The sequence below is a fragment of the Protopterus annectens genome, chromosome 15.part0, assembly GCF_019279795.1.
Source record: "Protopterus annectens isolate FY-2018-M chromosome 15.part0, PAN1.0, whole genome shotgun sequence".
NCBI classification, from domain to species: Eukaryota; Metazoa; Chordata; order Ceratodontiformes; family Protopteridae; genus Protopterus; species Protopterus annectens.
Window position 1 is genome coordinate 643846308 of NC_056749.1, and position 14625 is coordinate 643860932.

Below are 14625 nucleotides of genomic sequence, written 5' to 3' on the forward strand. Positions count from 1 at the left end.
AGGCACATGGGATATATACAAATGACCCTTATGAACATCAGGTGTTTCAGCTATATGGCAATTCTGATTGCCCATAAATTTTGCATTTGAAGTCATTTTAATGGACAATTTCAGACCAATAAAGACAAACTGCACTAGCCATGGATATTTCAGCCTTATTATGACCTCATCAGCATATCATAAGCAGAGTGTTTGACTAAGCATAAGAAACACAGGTGTGTTATACCCAGCTGATGTACATTATCATTAGAGTGACTGCAAAATATCCCAACTAACAAATTAAAACAAAGAGTTAGAAGGTCACACTGAAAAAACAATCTGAAAAAACTAAATGAAAACTCCAGCCAAGCTAGAACTTCCAATGAGTGACCTCCCAAACCTCCTGTAACAGAGGCATGTGGGATATATGCAAATGACCCTTATGAACATCAGGTGTTTCAGCTATATGGTGATTGTGATTGCCCATGACATTTACATTTGAAGTCGTTTTAATGGACAATTTCAGGCCAATAAGAAGCTGTAGTTTTATTGGCCATTTTGGGTCAATTCTAAACTCCTTGATCTCTCTCTTAAAACCCTACAACTCTCTTTTTGCGCGGTTTTGTGCACTGAGCAGCGTCGGGCAGTGCCGCCTAAACAGGTTTAAACTATTCCAGGCTCCACAAAGTCTGCTCTTCACTTTTTCCCTTAGAACTGTTCAAACTCTCAAAGTAATCACTCTATTCTCTTTCTAAAGCCCTGCAGTTGCTCAGCTCTTATAAGGAAACACTAACTAACTAAAGCACTACACCCTCCTTGACTTCTCATAAGTATTAGGCTCCCGATTGGTCCTTCCTGATCAAGTGAAAAATCAGTTCCCTTCCCTAATCTGATCAGTAAAAAAACAGTTCCCTATACTAATCTGGTATGTCCAAGGGTCAGTTTCAAGGTTACTCTCCAGTCCAACTGGTGAATCTGGGAATTTTGAGGCAATGTTACAATTGCCTTATGTACACAGACAACCCTCTCCTCCTTCCAACAAAATCTAATACATGTGAGAGATGCAGTTACACAGCCAAACTGGAGGCAGAGCTCTCTCAACCCAAGACTGACAAGTCAGTCAGGAGGAAAAGGTAACCACCCACACCACAAATCCAGTCTCACACAGACCTATTGCATCTGCATACCCAACACATAAACACACAAAAACATACTCAGAGGCTCTAAATAAAAATCTACCTAAACAGCAAAGACCTCCTAAGCAGATATCCAAGCAACAGCCACCCCTCAACAATACCCACAAATCACATATCTCACAAAATCAGTGTGCCTCACAGTCACAGCCCTTAAGGCCAAACAACACACCAAATACACTTGTTATAGGGGACTCTACTGTCTGGCACACTGACGTCCTGCTCACCAGACTGAACAAGGAGAAAGTCACTGTAAGCTGCCTGTCGGGTGTCAGGATCCGCCACATAACACAAGCACTCAGGTCACTCCAAAGCAAGTACAAGTATGACTCCATCATTGTCCATGCTGGTGTGAATGACCTGAGACGTACCTCCCTGGACTACATCAAAAGAGACATAGAGGAGCTCTCTGACCATGTAGCCCAGGCTGGTATGACCCTGTCCTTGAGTAGCATCTTGCCCTCACCAAGAATGATGCCACAGTATAAAGACAAAAAGATTAGTTTCAACAATTGGCTAAGGTATTGGTGTCATTCAAAGGGGATCCAGTGTCTGTCAGCCTGGGATGACATGCTTGACAAGCCACGTTGCTTCATTAGGGATGACTTGCACCTGTCACCCTTAGGCTTTCGTATACTGGCTAAGGCTCTTGCCACCCCCATAGTGCCTTTTTTAGGCAAGGCTCAAAGGACAAACCCACCTCCATAAACAACACAAGGATATAAAAACTAAGGGTAGTGCTACTCAATGCCAGATGTCTAAATCTCAAGATGCACACACTCGAGGCTCTCCTCAGTATGGAGAAAATCGATGTCTGTGCAGTAACAGAAACCTGGTTCAGGGCTCCAGAGAGCACCCCAGCACTACCAGGTTATAACTCATACCATGCGTTTCAGCCCCAAAACTCGGACCGAAGCACAAAAGGAGGGGAGTATCTATATTCATCAAAGATACTTACACCTCCAGGTTAGTGGCACTGCACGAAGCATCGGAAACCATCCATGTGCAACTAACAGCAGGCAAAACTGCCTTACAGTTTGTAGCCTGCTACAGAACACCCTCCCTATTACAGGAACCCACTTGGCATTCCTGAGAACACTGGCGAATATGAAGGTCTCTCCAAACACTATGTTATTGTGTGACTTCAACTATCCAAACATTGACTGGGAAAACTACTCAAGCCCAAACACCCTCGCCCAACGGTTCCTTGAATTTATAAACTCTAACGCAATGGAACAACTGGTCACCACTCTCACAAGAGGGAACAACATATTGGACCTGGTCATCACCAACATGGGGTCTCTATGTTCCACACCAGAGGTAAACCCCTCATTGCTAAGATCAGACCATAAACAAATTTCCCTGGACATCCATATCCCGTCCCCACCCCCAGCCAAGGAAATCACTGTAAAGAATTTCTCAAAAGCCAACTTTGCACTTCTTAAGACTGAGGTGGAATCCTTCAAAGCCCCTGGGCCAGAGGATAATACAGCCCAATCCGCAGAATCCTTTACAAATGCATTCTATGAGCACCTGCAGGAATGCATGGATCGTGCTATCCCAAATAAAACCAAGACTCACTCCTCCAAAAACAGGAGACTGGTCTGGTGGATCCTGGCCATAAATAAGCTATACAACAGAAGGAGGAAGCTACTACATGACAGAGCAAAATCCCAAAAAGGGAAGGCATCTCTGATCAGTATTAGCAAGAAACTTTGATCACTCATAAAATCATCAAAGGCCAGTTTTTGAAAGAAAAATTGCCCTAGACACTAAAGATAATCACAAGGCCTTCTTTAGTTATGTCAGGAACATGGGCGGAAACTCCCAGATATGCTCTGAATTGTTGCATAATGGTACAAAATATACCAAACCTACAGACATAGCCAACATCCTGGTAGACAGATTCAGCGCAAACTTCTCCCCCCTTCACCCCCAAAGGACCAAATGCCTATCCCAACTGAATGTAACCTCCCTGACATCACAGATGCACAGGTGAAAGCTGCTCTCTCCAAAGCAAAAAACACAGCATCTATGGGACCAGACGGTGTCCCAGGCTGTGTCTTATATGAGCTCCAAGAAGAACTGAACCCTTACATTAAGTCACTATTCAAACTTAGCCTTACTACAGGATATGTACCCAAAGAATGGCGTACAGCTACAGTGGTCCCACTCCACAAAGGTGGTGCCACAACGGACCCCAGAAACTCTCGCCCCATAAGCCTGACTAGTCTGGTTTGTAAAGCTATGGAGCGTATTATCATGGAACTCATAAACAAAGACATTGGGAGACTCCAGACACTGGAACCTACCCAATTCGGCTTTGTTAAGGGCAGATCTTGCCTCTTAAACCTAGTTGATTTCTTTGAAACAGTCACCAAAGCCATAGATGAGGGCAAGGTAGTCCACACAGCCTACCTGGACCTCGCAAAAGCCTTCGACACAATACCCCACTCGGGCATCATAAATAAGCTTACCAGCTTAAATATCAACCCCTATATCACAAGATGGGTTGCAAACTGGCTCAGAGATAGAACTCACATGGTCAGAATCGCAGGTGCCATGTCCGAATCCAAACCAGTTACAAGTGGTGTCCCACAGGGCTCAGTTCTGGGACCTCTCTTGTTCGGTATATACTTCTCTGAGGTTCAGGCTAACACGGGGGGATTATGGCTGACAAAGTTCACAGATGACTGCAAACTGGGGGCCATAATCGAATCTCCAGCTGACACAAGCATCCTCCAAAAGGGTCTCACAGAGACGGATGCTTGGTGCCAGAGCCACGGCCTCAAGCTAAATGCTAAAAAGTGCATAGTCATCCCCTTTGGGAAAAACAAGGTGTCCACAAATTACCACATAGGTGATAATCCATTAAGTATGGAAGAAGTAATTAGAGATTTGGGGACCAAGATAGATAGTAACCTCTCCTTTGATAATCACGTTGCCAAAGTGGTTAGAAAGACCTTCTATATAGCCCACCTTATCATGAAAGGGTTCGCATCTAGATCAAGAGAGGTCATTGTGCCCCTCTACTCATCACTAATCAGGCCCATAATTGAATACAATGCCCTTTTGGGATGTACCTTACCAGACACCTGCAGCAACTGGAGAGACCCCAAAAGTACCTCACCAAGAGGATCATGGGCTACAAACAGATGTCCTATGCAGCTCGACTAAAGAAACTCCAGCTCTACTCAGTTGCTTACCGCCTACTCAGAGGTGATATATGCCTGACGTACAAAGCCATGTCAAACCCAGAATTAATGGACATGCTCCACCTCAAAAAATCCAAGTCCCTTAGAGCTACATGCTCCAGGGACCTAAACCTTAGCACAAAGATAAATAGGACATGCTGGAGGGACAGATTCATTTCCCAGAGGCTCCCCTCACTCTGGAATAGAATCCCAATTCATGTTAGACATAGCCCCTCGCTGACCCTCTTCAAGCGAAATCTGGATGCGTGGATGGGAAATCGCAAATTCACCCCTGGAATCTCTTCTGTGTCCCTGCTAGACAGAGGCACAGTAAACTAATCTTAAAAGGGTACCTTCTGTGACCTACTTTACAGAGGCACAGTAGGCTAATCTAAAGGGAGGCGGAAGCCAAATACACTCTGGCTAGGCTTATAAATGCCCTAGGGCAGATAGCCTAGTATCTACCTATGAACCTATGAATAAAGCCAAACCTCACTAGCCATGGATATGCATATTTCGGCCTTGTTATGACCTCATAATGGTAATGGACATCAGCTACAACGCTGTGTTTATTATGCTTAGTCAAACACTCTGCTTATGCTATGCTGACGAGGTCATAACAAGGCCAAAATATGCATATCGATGGTTAATGAGGTTTGGCTTTATTGGCCTGAAATTGTCCATTAAAATGACTTCAAATGTAAAAGTCATGGGCAATTAGAATCACCATAGAGCTGAAACACTTGATGTTCATAAGGGTTATTTGCATATATCCCATGTGTCTCTGTTACAGGAGGTTTGGGAGGTCACTCACTGAAGTTCTAGCTTGGCTGGAGTTTTCATTTAGTTTTTTATTGACCCTAGGATGTTAAGTAGCTGCAACATAATCCCAAATGAAGATAACCTATTGGGTGCAAATTGGTTACCAGACATGAGACAGTCACAAGCAGTGTTCTCAAAAGTCTGATTCTATACAGAAAAAATAATGTATTTTTTTGTGTGTGTTGGGGGAGTGGATGCACAGCCCTAGACCATTCATGCAACTCAGTGTGCTGTCTCCAACTCCTCTAATTAAAATCAATTCTAAGGTCACTACACTATGGCTATGCTTCAAGCAGCCCACCTAAGCACACACACAAGTACATGCATACACACACACACGTGCACACAGAAAGATAACCACTGACAAATAATTAACTTCACCTGGAAAATGGACATTTTTTTCATTGTGGTAGCCTCGGACTATTGAGACTATCACCGCACACATTCTAAAACTCAGTGACATAGCCACAGCCGTATACATACACACTGTTGCGGAAATATTTATTGTCTCATGAATATTCCTCACAAAATGCATATTAACTTGCAGCTTGTTCACAATTGAGTAAAATAAAATGCTTACAATATGTTTATGTTAAAAGCAAAATGTAAAACAGATGCATGATTATGCAAAATAAATAAATAAAATTGTTTCATATAAGTAGTAACTTTATATTTCAAGTGTCTTACAATTGTATTCTCTCTGCTTGTACCGACAGATAGCTGAAGGCAAAGTAAGTGCTGAAGGAGTTAAGGGATGTTATGATGTTATACCATGTTTAAAGAGTCTAGTTTCAGAATATTAATAGAAAAAAAAACAATGTGCCAGGAATGTTTCGAAACCAGAATAATTAACAAACAGTAAGCTCTGGCCTTCTCAGGCTGGGGAATGAGTCTTTGTGTCTTTGTAAGGCCATCTGTAAGATGGTGTGCACTGGTACTGAATGTTACAAGGTTAAAAGATACGTTCTTACACCAGGTTTCAGCATTTCTTCTCGGGCCTCCGCTGAAAATTGGCTTGTTCCAGGTTGGACTTTCCTGGTAAAAAATGCTAAATAATGTTAAATAAAATACATAAATACATAAAGGTTGTCTATGTTTTAAAAATGCATATCTGTCAAGTGGTTACATGAAGCTCTAAGAAAAAATCACGAGGGATGAGGACATTTTTCAGTACATTGATTCATTGAAAGTAATGTACCATTAAAGTTCTGCATGCATGAAATTGATACAAAAAAGTATATATGTAAATTTTTTTCCTTTGTTCTTGGAGACTGATTTGAAAATCTTGGTAGGCAGTATCCCAGAGCTGTTTATGGAATAAACCAGTACTTTGCACATCATGAAGCATTATTCTTAACTCAAGACTAAAAGATAAAACTCTTTATTTGTGAACGTTAACAACACACACACAAGCATGCAGAGACACACACACACAACAAACACACATGCACAGACACACACACCCAATTATACAAACACACGCATGCGCACACACACACACACACACACACACACACACACACATACACAAACATGCACAGACACGCACACACTCAAACACAAAAATTAATCACACACACACACACACACACACACACACACACACACCTGCAAACACTCACAGACACACAAGCACACACACTATCACACAGCAATAAACCTTGACAGAAAGGAAAATTATGCATTCTTTTAGTTTTCAAATTTCAATTAATGTTTTACTTAACTAAGTTAAATTTGGGGTCATTGAAATTTGTTAAGCTGGGTTTCAAGTAATGAGATGCAGTGAATTTTGCTTTGACAGCCCAACAGACCAGCAAGCTAAATATATCTTTAGTAATAGATACAAGAGTTACATGACCATTAAATGTTTTTAAACACAGCATGAGAGATTGCAGTAATGACTCTTTTCGCATCTATCTCTTTAGTAATAGCCAGAAGAGTTACATGAGCATTGAATGTTTTTGAACACAGCATGAGAGATTGCAGTAATGACTCTTTTCGCATCTATCTCTTTAGTAATAGCCAGAAGAGTTAAATGAGCATTGAATGTTTTTGAACACAGCATGAGAGATTGCAGTAATGACTCTTTTCGCATCTATCTCTTTAGTAATAGCCAGAAGAGTTACATGAGCATTGAATGTTTTTGAACACAGCATGAGAGATTGCAGTAATGACTCTTTTTGCATCCTTGTTGTGCCTTAAACCTATTATATTCCCTATATTTATTATGTCCCATACAGGGGCAACAGCAAATGTGCCTTAAACCTATTATATACCCTATACTAATTATATACCATACAAGGGCAACATCAGACTGGGTGGCCATCACCCTTAGAGCCAAGGAGGTGATCTGTTCCATTGCTGGTATCTACCAATGACAGTGTTTCTATTAGGCCCAACCCCCCAAAGCCTGATCATTTAATTGAGTACTAGCAGCACATGGGTGCCGTAAGGTCTCCTCTTAAGTGTTTCTATTAACATATTATGTGTACCATCTCTTGTTTGGGATTAAGTCCATGTTCTTGGTTCTAACCATTTTGGTGCTATACAAGCCTCTATTTGCACAGTGGCAACTGGCTGATCAGAACCATTTCTCTCTCTTCTATGAATTTCTCATCCAATATTATTGCCCCCACTTGGTTGGTCCTGCACCCAAGTTACTAACCAAACTCAGCTCATTTAGTTAATAGTCCAGATTTTTGCTTACTTGGGCCTCAGAGTTAGACTAGGATGCTGTAAAGATTTTGTCCTATAACCAGTAGAGCACACATTCTATATATGTGAGCCAATCAGGCTTCTTGCTGTAGTTTAAGGGGCAGTGTAATGCACAGATGAGCATAAAATACTAAAGTGATGAATGAGCTGACTTTTTATACTGTCCCCAGTGGAGAGCTGTATCACTGTGGAACATCACAGTGACCTATTCACTTTCTCAATGGAAGCAAATGTTGGGTGGTCATTTCCAAGATCTGCCATAATGGTGTTTGGTGACATTTTTTGATATCAGTGTTGGAAGCTTACACATGCGTTTACAGACATTCCATACTCTCAGTATCTTAAAATGCTACCTATAATGTGTTGCCTGTTACAAACCCTTTGTTCTCCAACAGTGTGCTTCGAAACAGCTGAACAGCTTACTTTCCTTCCATCTGAAGAGGACTGGCTTTAGCATTGCATTTCCAACCACCAGCTGTCTATCTTCAACGCATGACTAGTCATCAAATATGGAACAAATTTGCACCACAGTTGGGAATTTATTCTTTGAACCATGACTCTGGTTCTCAAAAATGCAACAGATTAACTGGATACAAATTTGCAAAATCAGTTTCGCTATTCAAAAAGGGTCTATATTAAATCACCAAATGCTTAAAAAAGCGAATGGTGATTGATTGACCCTATGTATGCAAAAGCTTACAATGTTGAAGTGTCAGAACAGTGATTTTTTTCCCCTTGGAAAAAAATCGCTGTTCCAACAAAAAATAAATACATTTCAAACATACATCAAGTGGGGGGTTACTTAAATATACCAACTTTGAGACCGCACTACAGTGCCGAAAACGGCAAAGTAACGAAGCGGCCAAGCAAATTCTTTCCCAGGGAAAGAATTCGCTTAACAGCCGCTTTGATATTTTCCGTTTTCAGCTTTTTAAGTTCAACCAAGATGCATTTGAAAGAATGTGCCTTCGGTCTTCTAATATAGACCCTTCGAAAAGGATTACATTTTGGGATTTAAAAATGTAATTAAATTTTAAATTGAGAAAAACCTGTTTACATGCATTTACCTGTATTCAACAACAGTGAATACCACACAGAGACACACCTGTACCTGAAGAAATATACTGCTTGCAGTGCAGGTTACTATTAAAATGTATGTTCTTCTTCCAAAACTACAGCTATGGAATTGCCTACCCTGGTTGTAGAAGTATAGGTGGTTATGGTGCCAAGAGCATTATTTTTATTCCAGAATTAATGCAGAGGTTTCTGCTGGCAAACAACTGTGCATTTCATTGCTTCATCTACAAGTGGCCTGCTGCCCTTGAAAAATAAATTGCCTACGCTACATTAACACTGGTGTGTTGGTGATATTGCCATATCATTTGCTGAACTAGCTCAGCTATGCAATAGGCAATTGTATGAATGAATAACTAAATAAATAAATAAGTACATACACACATAAATAAGGAATAAAACAAGCCACAAAATTTACCTGAACAACCCAAACCCAAACCACAAAGTGGATTGTGAAAATACTCTCTCAAAATGTTCACATTTATTTAATCCACATTATGTGCTTTAGCAGGTTATGGTGATCTCTTCCTGAAGCAGAGATTTTACTGTTTGAGGTTCAGGGTCATGTATGCGGCACAATGCCAGGTCTGCCCCTCTTTCTATATCGGGAAAACTGTGAGCCCCTTAAAAGTACAATTTACCAGCATATGTATGATGTTGGCAAAAAGGATGAATGTAACTCCCTTGTTGGTTTTCAGTCAGTGCTAGTTTTTGAAGTAATTGATGTATTCAACACTATGCCTTTAAATTTTAATGGTTCAGCCTTAATTAGTTTAACTTGTTCAGTTAAATAGGAGGGGTTTCAAGAATATATAAGGTGCCTATGTATTTGCTATGTTTTTTTTTTTCATTCTGATGAAGTCCCTTTGTGGGATGACAGCAGTTAAGGCATTTTAAATAAATGTGAACTTTTTAAGACAGCATTTTCCCCATTTCCTGTGGTTTGGGTTGTTCAGATGCATAAATAAATAAATACATAAATACATTCCATATATGCAGTCATAAAGCCCAATTTCCCATCTCCAGGTACAACAACTGCAGTACCTGTTATCTCCCTGTTTACTTTCTGTGAATAGCCTTAAATAGAATAATTTAATGGACAAATATCTAGTTCTTATCCAGTTTATAAGCAGGGAAACAAACCTCATCTGCATTTTCTTTGTTCATCATTTGATCACTGCTGCAGCAGCCTTTGCTATATGAGGTAATATCCTGCATAGAATATAACAGATGTCCAACTTCCAAAGCTTAATAGCACCTTCCACATGCCCAAAATGTTATCAGCTTGAGCAGAGCTGAAGAAAACTTCCCTTACTTCCCATACTCTCTTCAAATGTAATTTGGGTGAATAGATGAGTCTGCAAATTCACCCTCAGTTTAACATCACTGACCTTTTGGATAGGGGAAAGCTGTAATTGCCACATTTACTTGTTCAACTCATGTTTGGATAGTTGTATTACAAATTTAAAGGCTAACAATTACCAAGGAAATGCAAGGCTAGGATGCACACAGAATGAACCTATAACCAAAAGGAAACAAGAATATTGACAGAGTGACCACAATACAAATATCCATTTACCAAAAATATTGTTCCTATAGATTTCTCACATCTAACTGGAAAAAAGGGTATTTACAAAGAGTGTCCATGACACAGATGTCCATCAATGAAAAATGTTGCTCATATATATTTCCCATGTCTAATCTTGTAATTGGTATAATGAGACAGACATGTTAAGCTAAAAATGATCATAACATACAAAACAGGTGGGAAATGAACCCATGGCCATCATCACAATGTGAGAAGCACCACTTTTACTCTTTCATTCATTTGTCCAAATATATAGTGTGACTAATGCATACACTAATAGCACTCAACAGTCATACTACTACCTTTAAACTATGCAAGTTACCATAGACATGACACTCATCCAATAGAGGTATACTCTACAAAACTAAATCTATACTACTTTTAATATTTTAAAGCTGTGCTTTCTGAAACAAGTGTACTCAGCTCAGCACTTGGTTAGGTGATCCAATTTACTCCTGTGCCACCGCCTATTCACTACAGTGTCTTCAGGGACTATGGAGAGAAAAACAGCACGAGTGTTTAAGATATATGGATGGTACACATTGACAGGCTGCATGTGTAGCTGGCATATATTCTTAAAGGGCATAGTTTGTGTCTGCTATTTACCTTCTTCCCATCAGCCTAGGTCAGGAAGCTGTCACCTCATCTCACTGTAATGGTGACGGCACCTTTCCTCTGTGCATGGAATGCCAGTGATATGGATGACAGCCTAGGCTAAACTATTCCAGGCTTCCTTCTTTTATCGCAGTCCTTGACAGCCCTCTTGCAAGAGCATCTGGCTATAACCCTGATGAAGGAGGTGAAGAAAGAATTTTATTTTCTCCACAAATCACCTCTGTGCTCTAAAAGAAGCATTGCTCTCTCCTTCTCCAGCCAAGATCTTATGCTTTAAAGAATCACAGGAAAAATGGTAGAAAATTGGCACCCAAAGCAATTCTCACATGTAGCATATGAGCCTTGTATTTACTTGCACTGACAGGCACCACAAATGTGTGGCAGTTGGTAGGTTATGATAATATAGTTACTGTGTTATAATAGTTCACAATGATACATTAGGATGTGAAACATTGCAGCCTGAATCTGTGTTTATGCTGCTAAAAAAAGCAGGCACTACAGCAATTTCATTTCCTTTAATTTCTGTGGAATTACAGATCCGGCTAAATGCATGGTATGAACCATCCATGCACAGTGCCGCCTGCAGAGAAGCATGTGCATAGCATGGAGAATAATTAAGCATGACACTCATCAGGTTTTGTCATGCAAATTGAACAATTCAGAGACAATAATGGCATGAGCATTAATTCACATAATCATTGCATCCAGCCAGGTAAAATTGCCTGACGTAAGTATAACAGGAAGCACAGAGCCTCATCACACTATGGAAGAAATAGTAGGAGCAACCCCTTCTGAATTTGCAGCAGCTGAATCTGTGAGGAATTGTTAAAGAAAGTAAAGCTCTGCTTGTTCAATATAAATGCCACTTTGTACAAGTACATTTTCTCAGGTATGACTGCTTTAAACTGCTGTTGTTCATGCTGCCATATTCTGAAATACATTTGTCAAGACTTGTGTTTTGTTAAGGTGTGCTGGGAGGGAGCTGCAAGCATAAGGCAATTCTTGGGACTGAAGGATTGTTAAACCTAATGGGAGACACATCTACCAGCACATGCTCACAGCACACATACACTTTGTGGCTGGCCTTGTCATACCACTTTCAGTGAAAAAATGTGCCTGTTGTATACACTACACACACATATATATATGTCATTTTTATTTTATTTATTTTTTTTTTACCACAGAGAGAAAACAACCATATCACCTTGGTCAGTTAAAGTGTTCCAGCTACTGCTCTGTGGGGAGTATTTGCTCAGTTATGTGCCTGATATTCTTAGGTGTGTGGATAGAGATATATAACTGACACACATGTGTCATGCTATATGTGAAAATGGGGTGACTGATGCTGTAAGCATTTGGCAGAGCCACTCACAAACAGAGATGTTATTTCCACTTTTTTCCATTCCTGCAGAGTAAAGTACCAGAGAAGGAGAAACACACTTCAGACTGTGGCGAGAAGAATGTGTACAAGCCCAAGTTTATAAAAATAAACAGTCTAGAAGAGTTTAACAATTCCCACCTTAAAGAAAGGAGGCAAAGAATGGATGTGACAGAAATTTCTAAGGACATTGAAACAGGCCGCCATTGACTTTCTAAAGTGCTGTATACTATACCATGTCTAGCGTGGACCACCTTACTGCCATATGAGAGACCACCATGGTAATATTTGATTGTATATGATGAGAAAGGAAATGTTTTGTACTCCCTAAACTCCCCAACATAGGGGCCCCTACCACATAATTGCTCTTTATATTCACTGTCTCCTGTTTTGCATTAACTCAGTGAAGATATAATAACTGATTTCTGAGCTGATTTGAACTTTGATGGTTTATATTCACTAGGTGATGCAAATGCTTTAAACTAGGCTGCACTTAGTTTCATTTTAAACAGTCAAATGGAACAGTGAAACAGTATATTTAGTAAAATAGGGTGTTGGGATGTCAGGCACTGGTGAAACAAATGTGACCCATCAAAGCATGACACAGAGCCACAGTGAGTGTCTTATGAATAAAACAATACTTGACAAGTTAAGGTAACAGTATGTGGATTCAATGAGAAGACACAAGTGGGCAAATGCAAGAAAACATTTATTTCTATAAGTATAGTAGACGATGCAACAAAAATGTGGTGATTTTGTTCAAGAATGCATGGCACAAACATCAGTGACAGAATAAGGTGTTTCTTAAGCAGGGCATGCAACTTATCTAGTAAGGAAGGAGATGGAAGAATTGCTCAACTTTGTGGTCTTTATTTGCTGTCAAATGCTGTTTCACGCTACTGTTATGTTGATTTTTCTTTGTATGACCAGGAAAATGCCCCACATCTTGGATTCAACGAGGGAACATACCAGCCTATGGTGCTTATGATAAGCAACGTGTGATCACTGGATTAGCTTTCTAGTACATACACACATACATAAATAAAGATAAGGAGTGATGTGAGGCCAAGAAGTAGTAAGTAAAGCATTAGTCATACAAACTGTAGCTGAAACACAAATGCAAGGTGATAAACTACAGTGCAGTAATGTAACAGTAATATGGTCTTCTTACTCAAAGGCTGCAAACTAAAGTTGGCTCAGTCAGAGAAACAGAATAAAACTTCACTGATATTTATTAGGAGTGGGGAAAAATGGACCCCTGAATCCTAGGAGTAATATAACAAACTGAGTATGACAAATATTACAGTTCTATATTTGTACTGAGGAACCTCTCTGTTCTGTTTCTTTGTTGTAGCCAAATGGAATCCTTTTTATTAGTCAGCAGACAGGTCTTAAGTAAAAACACATTGCATGAATGTTTGATGGGAAATTATAAAAAAAAAAAAAAATCTAAATGTTATACAAACTTTTACTAAGATGAAATACAGATAACAGCTGCAACCACATCTGCAGAGGTATGTGTGTGTGGCATGTGTCTATAGAAAATAGGGGAGCCGCAGTTTTGATGAATTGAGGTTGGTGAGATCTCCATAATATTGTCTTAAGTAAAGGAGATGGACTTGGGTTAAAAGCACATTTGCGTGGAACATGCATTAGGAAATTATAATGAGACAATGGAAGTAAGCCAGAAACTACTCTTAGTGGAGGCTACTAAAAAAGCCAGGGTGAGGGCACTCAAAATTTTGAGTGCTGACATGCCAAAAAAAAAAAATGCAGGAGAACAGCAAATCTCCAAATTGCCCCCTACACCCATGAACTGATATATACTAACACTGAGATTGTCATACCTTTGAGAAAAAGGAATATTCCAAGAAATGGCCATCTCAGACTTGACATGCATAACTCTGTTATTTTGGCCATTCAGTCTTCACATTACAGGACTCACTGTAGTGGGTCTCAACATTTCAAATAGTTATCGGGATTAATTGGTTAACATACCGACTGTTCTGAAATGAGAAATAGTTCAGTGAGCTCTTAACTATGTAGACATTCTTGGTGTAGGGAAAG

At 39.9% G+C, this 14625-nt stretch overlaps 1 long non-coding RNA gene across 1 annotated transcript in view; it reads left to right on the forward strand.

Annotated features, from left to right (window-relative positions):
- LOC122789972 overlaps window positions 1-13807 on the forward strand; it is an 843188-nt gene extending 829381 nt beyond the window's left edge. The window contains exon 3 of the long non-coding RNA XR_006362895.1: window positions 12592-13807. This is a non-coding gene — a long non-coding RNA (uncharacterized LOC122789972). The remainder of the gene's footprint in view (window positions 1-12591) is intronic.
- Window positions 13808-14625: the final 818 nt, after the last annotated feature.